Below are 12082 nucleotides of genomic sequence, written 5' to 3' on the forward strand. Positions count from 1 at the left end.
GAAAAATCAGCAAAAGAAACCATCAACAAAACAACAAGAAAGCCCATTGCTTGGGAGAATATATTTGCCACTTGTCAATGTTATCACCAATAATGGTTTAATCTCCAACATTTACAGGGAACTCATACAACTTAACAAAAGGAAGATAAACAACCCAATCAAAAAATGGGCAATTGACCTAAATAGATGCTTTTCGAAAGACAGAAGGAAGGCCAAGAGACATATAAAAACATGCTCAAAGTCACTAATCATCTGAGAGATGCAAATCAAAATGACAATGCCGTACCATCTCACACCTGTCAGAATGGCTATCATCAACAAATCAACAAACAACAAGTGCTGGCGAGGATGGAGAGAAAAAGGAACACTCATACACTGCTGGTGGGAATGCAGACTGGTGCAGCCACTGTGGAAAGTAGTATGGAGTTTCCTCAAAAAACTAAAAATAGAGTTCCCATTTGACCCAGTGATCCCATTTCTAAGAATATATCCCAAGAAACTAGAAACACCAATCAGAAAGGATATATGCACTATGTTCATAGCAGCACAATTCACCATAGCTAAGATTTGGAAACGGCCTAAGTGCCCATCAGCAGATGAGTGGATTAAAAAACTGTGGTGCATCTACATGATGGAATACTACGCTGCGGTAAAAAAGAAGGAATTCTTACCATTTGCAACAGCAAGGATGGAACTGGAGAGCATTATGCTAAGTGAAATAAGCCAGTCAGAGAAAGATAAATATCACATGATCTCACTCATTTATGGGATATAATGAACAACATAAACTGATGAACAAAAACAGATCCAGAGGCAGAGAAGCATTGATGAGACCATCAAACCTCAGAGAGAAGGTAGGGGAGGGGTTGGGGTTAAGGGGGAGAGATCAACCAAAGGACTTATATGCATGCATATAGGCCTAACCAATGGACACAGACAACAGGGGAGTGAGGGCATGAGTGGGGGGGGTTGGGGGATAATGTGGGGATAAGGTCACATATGTAATACCTTAATCAATAAAGAAACTTAAAAAAAAAGAAAAATCAGGTAGAATTCTTGCTCACCTGAAGTTATTTTTTTTTCATTCTCTATCAGTTTTTGATTTTTATTTTTCAACATTTTTCCCCAACCTCAATATAAACAACCAAATAACTTAAGTGTATTTTAAGGCCCTATGCAAAATACAGCACGTTTTTACATATCATTTGAGGGATATAATGGAAATAGTGTAAGTGTTAATTTTAACACAGTTCTATAGAAGGGTAAAGTGCGTGGATTTGGGCTAAATTTATAAATTTAAAAAATACAATTAGTCCTGTTAGACATCGTCTAGTAACTTTATTGGGAAAGTCATTGAGCCCAAACAAAATCATCTCATAGAAGAACAAATCCTTGGTGTAGGGAAACAGGTTTTCTATATACAGGACCTGAATTTAGAGTAGGCCCTGACTGCCACTTTACCCTCACATTCATACTTTGCTTCAAAAAGCATTAACCATCATATTTTTTAACATTATTTTTATGGTTGACACTATTACAGATGAAACCATCCTCTCCTCCTGTGCTCAGCTCTACCTATCCACCAAACCCTCTCCCTCTGGCCATTACCATATTGTTGTCTGTGTCCCTGGGCTATGCATATATGTTCTTTGGCTAATCCCTTCACCTTCTTTCATCCACTCCACCCCTCTACCTCACTCTCCTCTGACAGCTGTCAGTCTGTTCAATGTCTCCATCCCTCTGATTCTATTTTGTTCCTCACTTTAGTTTGCCTATTTGATTCCATGTAAGTGAAATCATGTTATTTATCTTTCTCTGATTGGCTAATGCTTATTACGTATTTTATATGAGACCCTAAGTGAATGCAAGGAAAAAGTAAATTATTGTATCTTGCAGTGGTTTATAATTTGTACAGTCTTTGCATTCTAATATCTTCAACGTTGAATTTTATTAAGCCATTTTATGTAGATGCAGATCAAGAGACTTTAAATACTGACTGAATATCAAACATAAAAATAGTATAATTAATATTGAATATGGATTTTCTCATTCTAATATCTTTTATTTTCTAGCTATGATTCAAAGATACACCTAATTTTGTTTGCCAAGAAAACTTGAAATACTAAATAATTTCTCCAAACCTGTAATTAAGGGCCAAGTGTGATCAAATGCAAAGAAATCTTGACTTTATCTTGTCTTCTTCTAGACCATGTTTTCCTTGAGAAAATTCTTCTCTAAAGAAATTTCTTGGTTTAAGGTCATCAACATAAACTCTTTGTAAACAGAGATGGTCTCTCTCTTTTTTTTAATATTTCTTTTTTTTTAAGTATATTTTATTGATTTTTTACAGAGAGGAAGGGAGAGAGATAGAGAGCTAGAAACATTGATGAGAGAGAAACATTGATCAGCTGCCTCCTGCACATCTCCTACTGGGGATGTGCCCGCAACCAAGGTACATGCCCTTGACCGGAATCAAACCTGGGACCTTTCAGTCCGCAGGCCGATGCTCTATCCACTGAGCCAAACTGGTTTCGGCAAGATGGTCTCTCTTTTATCTGCATTGTATTCTGAATAGCATTTTGTGTTTAAAGGCAAACATAGGCAACCCACTGAATTTGAGGTTTAAATTAGAAGAGAAAATGACTTAAAAAGGACTAAGACTAAACCTTATATTTTTTGCATGGAAAAAAATTAATTTTCTATGATAACAAAATATTTTCAAATTTATTAATGTCTGCTGTATGCCCTGGAGCTAACAATGACTAATTTAAGAACCCGTCATTCTCTTCCAGATTTGTGTTCATAATGCACTGAATAATATTTTAGTACTTCTATATACATTTTTGCAAAGACTTAAATGGTTTAAGTGTGATGTTTTCTATAGAGGATAAATTTTAAAAAGTAAAATTTACTTGCTAAACTTTAGGTTACAAAGGGGTTACATCTAGTTGCTCTATAAAGAGATGTAGTTGCCCTGACTAGGTACTCAGTTGGTTGGGGTATCTTCTGCTACACCAAAAGGTTGCAATTTTGGTTGCTCATCCAGGCACATAATTGGGCTGTGGGTTTGATTCCTGATTGAGACAACCTATCAGTGTTTCTTTCTCCCTCCACTTTCTCTCTCTCTCAAATAAATAAAAAAATATATCCTCAGATGAGGATTTAAAAAGATAATAAAAAGTTACATAGTCAAATGTAATCTTCAGATAATCTTACACTGTAAGAAACTTTGTAGTAGTATCCTATCTAATAATAGACAAACAGGGTAATTGACCGTACCTTCACTATGCCTCCCATTGGCTAATCACCATGATATGCAAATTAACACCCAACAAAGATGGCAGTTCATTTGCATACATAGGCAACCAGTGGCTATCGGCTATCAGACCTTGCAATCAGAGTTGAGAGGTCCCCTGCCCAGGCCCGACGTCTCGGTCAGAAGCATTAAGCCTGGGCATGGGCAGAGCTGGGATGGTGGGGAGCATGGGGGGAACCAGCAATGGTGGGGAGCAGGGGCAGAGCCATCAATTGTGGGGAGCTGGGGGACCCCTGCCCAGGCCTAATGCCTCGGTCAGGGGCAGAGCCGGCAATCGCAGGGAGCAGGGGCCAAGTTGGTGATCATGGGGAGCTGGGGGTTCCCTAACCAGGCCTAATGCCTGTGCCACAGGCATTAGGCCTGGGCAGGGGCAAAGCGGGAGATTGCAGAGAGCTGGGGTCCCCTGACCAGGCCTAATGCCTCGGCCAGAGGTGTTAGGCCTGGGCAGGGGCAGTGCCCGTGATAGCAGGTAGCAGGGGCAGAGTCGGCGATCGTGGGGAGCAGGGGGTCCCATGCCCAGGCCTAATGCATGGGCCACAGGCATTAGGCCTGGGCAGGGGCAGAGCAGGAAATTGCAGAGAGCTGGGGGTCCCCTGCCCAGGCCTAATGCCTTGTCCAGAGGTGTTAGGTCTGGGCAGGGGAGGTTCCAGCAATCGGGGGTAGCAGGGGTGGAGCTGGCAATGGTGGGAGCTGGGAGTCCCCTTCCCAGGCCTAAGGCCTTGGACAGAGGCATTAGGCCTGTGCAGGGGCAGAGCCAGTGAATGCGGGGAGCAGGGTGGGAGCTGGCGATGGTGGGGAGCAGGGGCAGAGCCAGTGATCATGGGGAGCAGGGGCTGAGCCGACAATTGAGGGAGCTGGAGGTCCCTGCCCAGGGCTAATGACTTGGCCAGAGGCGTTAGGCCTGGGAAGGGGCCAAGGCGGCAATTGGTGTGAACTACAGAGGAGACACCTTTTCTGATTGCTCATTGGCTTACCTCCCTCTATTCCACTGGTAATATTCTTAGTAACTTTGGTAATAAGAATACAAATAGGTGAACTAGGGTTTTTTACCACACTCCTGGAGAAAAAAAGGAAGGTCCACTGCTGGTGGGTTAAGAAATGTCATATCCTGTCCTAGCTGGTTTTGCTCAGTGGATAATGCCTTGGCCTGCCCACTGCTGGGTCTGGGTTCAATCTGACCATGGGCATGTACCTAGGTTGCAGGCTCCTCCCTGGCCTGGGCCCAGGTCAGGGCTCATGCTGGAGGCAACCAATCAAAGTGTTCCTCTCACTTTGATGTTTCTCTCTATCTTTCCCTTTCTCTTCCACATTCTCTAAAATTCAATGGAAACATATCCTCAGGTGAGGATAAAAAAAGAAAGAAAGAAAGAAATGTCATATGCTGTGAAAGACACATCTTGAAAATGCCTAAAGAAAGTTGTCATTTTTTCATGGTGAAGGGACTGGAGTCCGTGTTGATGAAAACACCTTGGTGGCTGCGGTGACTGGCCGTGGCTGCAGCAGTGGGGTGATGGTGCTGGTGCCTTCCCCTGATCAGCCTGGTCGCCTCCCACAAAAGGAGGCCATACTGTGGCTTAGGCCCGCTCCCCAAGGGGAGCAGGGACATCCCCTGAGGGCTCCCAGTATGTGATAGGGGGCAAGTTGGGCTGAGGGACCCCCCCCCCCCCCGCCTCCAGTGCACAAATTTTTGTGCATCGGGCCTCTAGTATATATAAATAAAAAGGCTAATATGGTAATTGTCCAACCATCTGGGTAATGATGTCACATAGCAACACCTGACTTCCTCTCCCTAGCGACTAGCCTCTTTAGAGTTTCTTCAGCCTGGGAACATGACTTGCTTTATAGCAAGGTGCAAACATTTCACACTTTAACCAAATGTCTGTGAAGCATTTTCCTGTGCCTCATCTCATTTGATCCTCACAGAAGTCCTGGAGTAGGTAGATAGGAGACTCAGTGGAATCATATTTTCTTTTCAATAGCCAGAAAATGGAGATTTAGAAACTTGACCCAATGGAGAAGTAAGAAATGGTGGACCTTGAAAATGGCTTCAGGTTTTCTCACTGCACAGAATATAGTCAAACACTGCTGCAGTTAAATATTTTACCCTTTGTTCTCCCTGCGTGATCTACAATAATAATCTGCTTTGTTTTGATATTTACTACTGTGTTAATGACAATTACCTGAAAGAAAAGTTGGTGTGCTTCACTGGGCTGGAAAAAGTTTAGCTAAATCAGAAATAGGTCTAATTAAACAAGTTTATTCTATATCTATAAAAGGCTAAGTTGACTCACACATGAGTGATACATATAAAGCTCTCGCTGGTGCCAATTGCATGTCTGTGTTTTGATATGTCATTGTTGATTGTGAATTTGGTTGACACTTCTATTATAGAGAAAGGGTGAATAGTGATATTAAAATATTTCTTCTAATTAATTTCCTTTAAATGTGCACGAATTCATGCACTGGGCCACTAGTGTATAATAAAATCAAATTAATTGGTAAATGTGACACAGAGACATTACATAACTTTTCTTGAGTCAAAGAGAGTAGTTGTAGACCTATAACTAGAACTCAGATCTAACTTCAAATCTAAAGTTTTACCTACACTATGCTGACTTTCAAAGCCTAAAATTTCATAAGAGAAGTGAAGATACTAATGCAATTTACAATATTATGAATTAGAAAATAAGTAGCTGTATAACTCAACAACCAAAGGGTCCGTGCTGGTTGTATACATATGAGGTAGAAGATAGCTACATGCAGCTGCAAGCTACAAATCTAACAAGGACAGGGGAGGGTAGAGTCTGCAATCAGCATTCAGAAGCTCAAAGTATTATAACAAGGTGGCTAATCTTCTATGATGTAACAAACAGCTCAGCCTGTTCCTGGGACCAGAGAATGGTCAGCGTTCCTGAGAGAAACTCCCAGAGGGGGTAGGAGTCCATGTACAGCAACCAAATCAAAGCATGTCCTTGGTCTGTTCTCAAAATATTTTTCTTTGTTGAGTAATGGGCCCACCTGGGCTCTGAGGTGTCTTATCTTTTACAGGGCTATGTCATCCTCCTGTTTCCAGGGTCTGTAAGGAAACCTCGTATCTGTAGTTAGTGAAGTGAGTAATTATTAGACAGCTGTGGCTCTATTCTTATTACATGCCTTTCCCCCCTAACTGCTATACATTTCTGAGGGTATCTGAGACAGGCACAGCACTATGCCTTTGTCTGCACTCTCTTATCTAATTCTTATAGAGATTATTTGTGCTCCTCATATTTGCTTCATTCTCCTTCCAGGAACACAGAGCCATAAGTCCTATTTGACCTATTCTGGTCAGTAGGCTGGAAACAGGAATAACTTGTGCCGTGTTAGGCTAGAGCGCAGTAAAAAGTGTGGTACCTTTCTATATATGTATTTTATACCGTGAATCTGAAAGATGATAGGACCCTCAAACACCCCCATATGCTTGCCAACCAGTATCAAACAAGTGGTGTGAATGATGACGAACTGTTGTTTAATCAGGTCACTGAAATTTAGATGTTGTTTTTCACCAAATTGAAATGCTGCCTAATCCGTCTAATATACTAGTATTTTTGCCCAATTTGAGCTAGCATTTGTTATCCCATTTTACAGGAAAGGAAACTAAAGTACAAAGAGTGAACTTTAATTGTTTCACAACTTTTAAGTTGATTTCTTAAAAAATATAAAATGTTTTTATTGATTTCAGAGAGAGGCAGGGAAAGAGAGAGAATCATTGATAGGCGGCCTCCATACTGGAGATCAACCCTACATGTGCCCTAACTGGGAATCAAACAGTGACCTACTGGTTCATGGTTTGATGCTCAGCCACTGAGCAACACTGGCTGGGCATCAGTTTTTAAATTTTATAATCAACCTTCATGAATCTCAGACGGAAGACAGGGGTGGAAACACATTTTTTAAAGCATAACCCATGGAAACAGATAATGGTGTGGTAAAGACATGGGGTGGGGGGAGTGTGTGGGCTAGAAGGGGTCCATGGGGGAAAAAGGAGGACATATGTAATACTTTCAACAATAAATATGTTTTTCAAAAATCCACATAATAACTAATTTCTCAGTGTCTTAGTTTTTAATAATCTATTAATGCCCTTATATTTATGAGAAGATCACATATCTTAGCCTTCTGGTACCAAGGCAAGAGAAGAAAGGTGACCAGTTCTATGATTCATAGAGCATATAACTTACTCAAGAGATAGTGTTATTCCTTATATTAATAACAAAGAGACACGCATCTCCAGATACTAATCTCTATTATTTCCATCAAGTTTATCATAGTTAATGAAGCAATAGGTTTTATTGGGCAGTGTCTCATCATCCCCTCCAGTCAGATCATAAATCATTTATGAGAGGAACTGGGTCAGCAGCAAACCTGCAGAAGGCGGGACTTGGATCAGTTACACACTATCTTTATGGCCTGGTTTAGTCTAGGAGTAGCCTTGAGAATGGCATTAGGGATGAGTACATTGCTTATCTTCCACGCCTCAGTTTTCTAAAATTAAAAACAAAGGCAGGGGCTGTGAGTGGAGCTTGGCATATGGTAAACACTCCATGTCTATTTAATAAAAGAATGATTGAAATTCTTAAAAAATAAAAAAAGTTCACATTTTAAGGTTCCCCAACAAAAGAGCATGAAATATAATATTTCATTCTGAGAAATATGATGTCCAGAAAGAGAAAGGAAGGTTTCTTCTTCCTGTTTGAGTCAGACGGTGCACAGAGTAACTTACATTATCCATCAATGGGAATGACACTTTTAGAACAACTGTTAAAGCAGCAGAGATCATCCAGGGATCATTGACCTGAATGATTACGGCTCTGGAAATTGTAACCCCTGCAAAATGAAAGCCCAGGTATGTCTTTCCTAGAAAACATAAATGTGCAACAATTATTGGAGAATAATTTCAAATTAATCAATATCTTATTTTAAAATAGCCATTTCTTTTTTATTTGTGCCCCACATATCTCAGTACCTCATTTATTTTTATTTTCTTGCATGACTACCACATTTTTTTCATGTTGATAGGCATTTAATCTCTATATAGTTTTAGACTATTACAAATACATATTATAAATATTCCCCTCTAAGTCATTTTGTAAACATATGTTAATATTTCACTTGGGTAAGTGTTACTGGCAGGGTTTCTAGGACCTAGGTTAGGTTTCTACTTAGCTTTAAAAAAATGTTAAAAACTTTTTCTAAAACTGTAATAGAATTTTACACCAAAATTATACAAGAGCTCCACACTCTTAAATTTATGCATTTTCTAAAAATTTTACCTATTTTAGTGAGTGTCAAGTGGTGTCTCATGATAGTTTAATTTTCATTTTCTTGATGACTCACATGTGCAGAAAACTTATAGGTGCTTTTTTTTCTTAAATCCTCACCTGATAATATTTTCACCATTGATTTTTAGAGAGAATGCCAAGGAAAGAGAGAGAGAGAGAGAGACATCAGCCTCCTGCACACACCTGACTATGGTATGGCCAGGCATCAAATCTGCAACTCAGGTACATGCCCTTGACCGGAATTGAGACCCTTTGGTACACAGGCCAGCACTCTAACCACTGTGCCAAGCCGACCAGCGCTTTCATGTAATTATTAACTAGAATTTTTGAATTGTCCATATAATTCCTTGTTCATTGTTATTAGATTTATCTCATAATATTAATTTGTGTGAATTTTTATACATTCTAAGCATAATTAATTTCCCAATTATATAGATGTAGAAACATATATATATATATATATATATATATATATATATATATATATACTTTCTATCCAGTTTTATAAATAATATGATACATTTAACATATATAACAGAGAGAGTGGGGAAAAGAGAGAGAGAGAGAGACCTAAACACATATAATACATTCTTCTACATGTGATTTTTTCTACTACACATTTTTTGAGTGGTGCTTTTTATAAGCAAATGTTTCAAAATCTGATGTAATAAAACTTGTCGATTTTTCTTTGAGAGTTAGTAGGGTTTTGGGCCTTTCTAAGAAGTTTTTATTTACCCAAAAGTTATGAAGTGAACTGCTTCCAGCACGGCCAGGTGTAAACCTGAGGAGGCGTGGTGAAGGATTAAAGAAAACAAACAAGAGAATACAGTTGAGGCCAGGTGGGACACTGTTCTCAGATGGAGAGTGTGCCACAGCCTGCAAGCCGGGTCTTTATTTATAGTCAGATCTCATGAGGCAAAGCCAGGGCATGGTCAAGATGTTCACAATGTTCTTTTGAGCTTCAAATCTACTTAATTACATGCACCTGAGAACTCTATCAAGCTTTGTTTTGGCAGCAGTTGCTGCAACTCCTGCAGCCCATATCACTCAGCCATCTGGGACCGCAGGTTCGGCCCATAAGGTCAAGCTTACAACCATAGCCTTTGGCTATAATTGTGCTGGGAGGGCTATGCCCTCCAAGCTGGGACCTGCACGTGGTTTTGCCATGAGAGAACCATGCCCTCTCATTAGTCCGAGGCTTGAACCTGTCCAAATATTATAGCCGCTCTCCACAATGAAGGTTTTCTTCTGCGTCTTTCTAAGCACCTTATATTAAAAGATTCTATGCCTATAATCAATTGAAATTAATTTTAGGTATAGTATGAGTTATGACTAAAGGTTTTCACCCCTTTGCCACATAGATATCCAATTGTCCCAGCACAATTTGTGAAAGTTTTCTTTTCACCATTAATATTTTAACAACTTTTTAAAAACTAGATTGATTATACAAATTTGTCATTTTTTTTGTTCCTTTCCAACCTGTTCTAATGATTGTAACTTATTATGACAAAACTGTACTGTCTTGATTACTAAAAATGTATGAGTAGTCTTTGAAATCAGATAGTATGAATTTTAAAAATTAATATTATGTTAGCTATTCCAGATCCTTTGCATTTTTGTTGTCATTTTCTTTCAAAACTGCTGGAATTTTTTAAGTCAAATTAGAGAGAATGGAAAAAAGTTGAGAGAATGTGCATGTTATTTTTCTTCTAATTAAAGTAGTTTCTTTCTATATTTTTAATGAGTTTTATAATTTTCACCAATATTCAATAGTTTTCTGTATGGACTTATGACAAGCCTTTCATATATTTATTTTTAATTATTTTATTGTTTTGTTGTTGCTATAATTTTTCATTTGTTTGATGCTAATAGTAGAAATATAATTTTCTTCTTTTAATCATAAACACTTTTAAAATGCTCTTATTACATCCAGAATACTTTAGAACAGAAGCCTGAGGATTTTCTACAATAAAAGTATATAACCCTATATAATAAAAGGCTAATGTGCAAATTGACCGAATGGCGGAACGACCGGTCTCTATGATGCGCACTGACCACCAGGGGCTAGACACTCAATCTAGGAGCTGCCCCCTGGTGGTCACTGTGCTCCTACAGGGGGAATGCCGCTCAGCCAGAAGCCGGGCTCAAGGCTAGTGAGCGCAGTGGCAGTGGCGGGAGTTTCTCCCACCTCCGTGGCAGCACTAAGGATGTCCCCTCAGGGATCCTGGACTGTGAGAGGGTGCAGGCCAAGCTGAGGGACCCCCTCTTAAGTGCACATATTTTGTGCACTGGGCCTCTAGTCTGCAAATAAAGATAAATCTACTTATTTCTTTCAATTTTTATGTGTTTTGTTTTATTTTCTCCTGTATTATAACTGTTAGGACCTCTGTTTTAATCTCAACTTTGAGAGAGCAGAAAACCTTGCTTGAGTGTAGGGAGGGAGGGGGAAGGGGAGTGTTCAATATTTCACTATTGTAAGATGTAAAATGTGAACTATGGGTTATTTATAGATTCCTCCTTACAGTTTGAGAAGGTGACTCTCTCTATATATGATTCTCTTTCTGAGTGGTTGTTATAGTTTTATAAAAAAAAATCATCTTTTGAGATGTTTACATGTTTTTCTTTGTACGTTATCATTGTGTTGAAGTACATTGATTGTTATTTCAATGTTAAACAAAACTTGAGTTCCTGACATAAATTCATCTTGACTATTTGACTTAATCGTTATAGTCATTGTTAAGTAATTAAACTTATCATCATGTTATCGGTAAATGAATTGAAACATCCACATAGTAACTAGCTTGCCCACTATCGAACAGTTAATAAGAAATAGAGAAGCTGTATTTAGAACTGGTTATTTAAGTTTTTTGATGAATAGAATACAAATATTTTACTACTTGTATTAAGTGAACATACAAGTTGACTAGGGAAGACTAAAATGTGAGAAAGGGAAACAAAAGTATTGGGGACCTATTATGCGACCCACTGCAATAGCTTAATCTAAGAAAGCGATCTAAAGGAGACACAGAGGCTCACAGAACAACTTTCCCTGACATGATTTCAAATCAAGACGTTCCGATCAAGAAGGCACGCTGGCTTGTAAACCAGTTAGGACTCTTACTTGTGTTCTTTCACATCATTTTCATAACTTTCGCTTGAGTCTATGGTAGTCCTGTAAACATTTAGACTTCATGGGAACTGCTAATAAATTGATTAGTGCTGTAAATCAATCAGTGGGCTCCTCTGAGAAAACGTAACTCGGGCTCTAATTCTGTGTCTGTTAAATGAGGTGTGCAAACTTTTAAAAATTATTCCTTTGCAGAAAACTCCCTATCAGCTGGAAAGAGATGGGCTGATGGATATTTTAACTAAACACCCAAACAGATGCTAAAAATATTCATTACCAGCGAACCATAACATTGGGATAGATGGATACCTCCTGTCTTCT

This window comes from Myotis myotis, unplaced genomic scaffold (assembly GCF_014108235.1).
Source record: "Myotis myotis isolate mMyoMyo1 unplaced genomic scaffold, mMyoMyo1.p scaffold_m19_p_14, whole genome shotgun sequence".
In the NCBI taxonomy this organism is placed as follows: Eukaryota; Metazoa; Chordata; class Mammalia; order Chiroptera; family Vespertilionidae; genus Myotis; species Myotis myotis.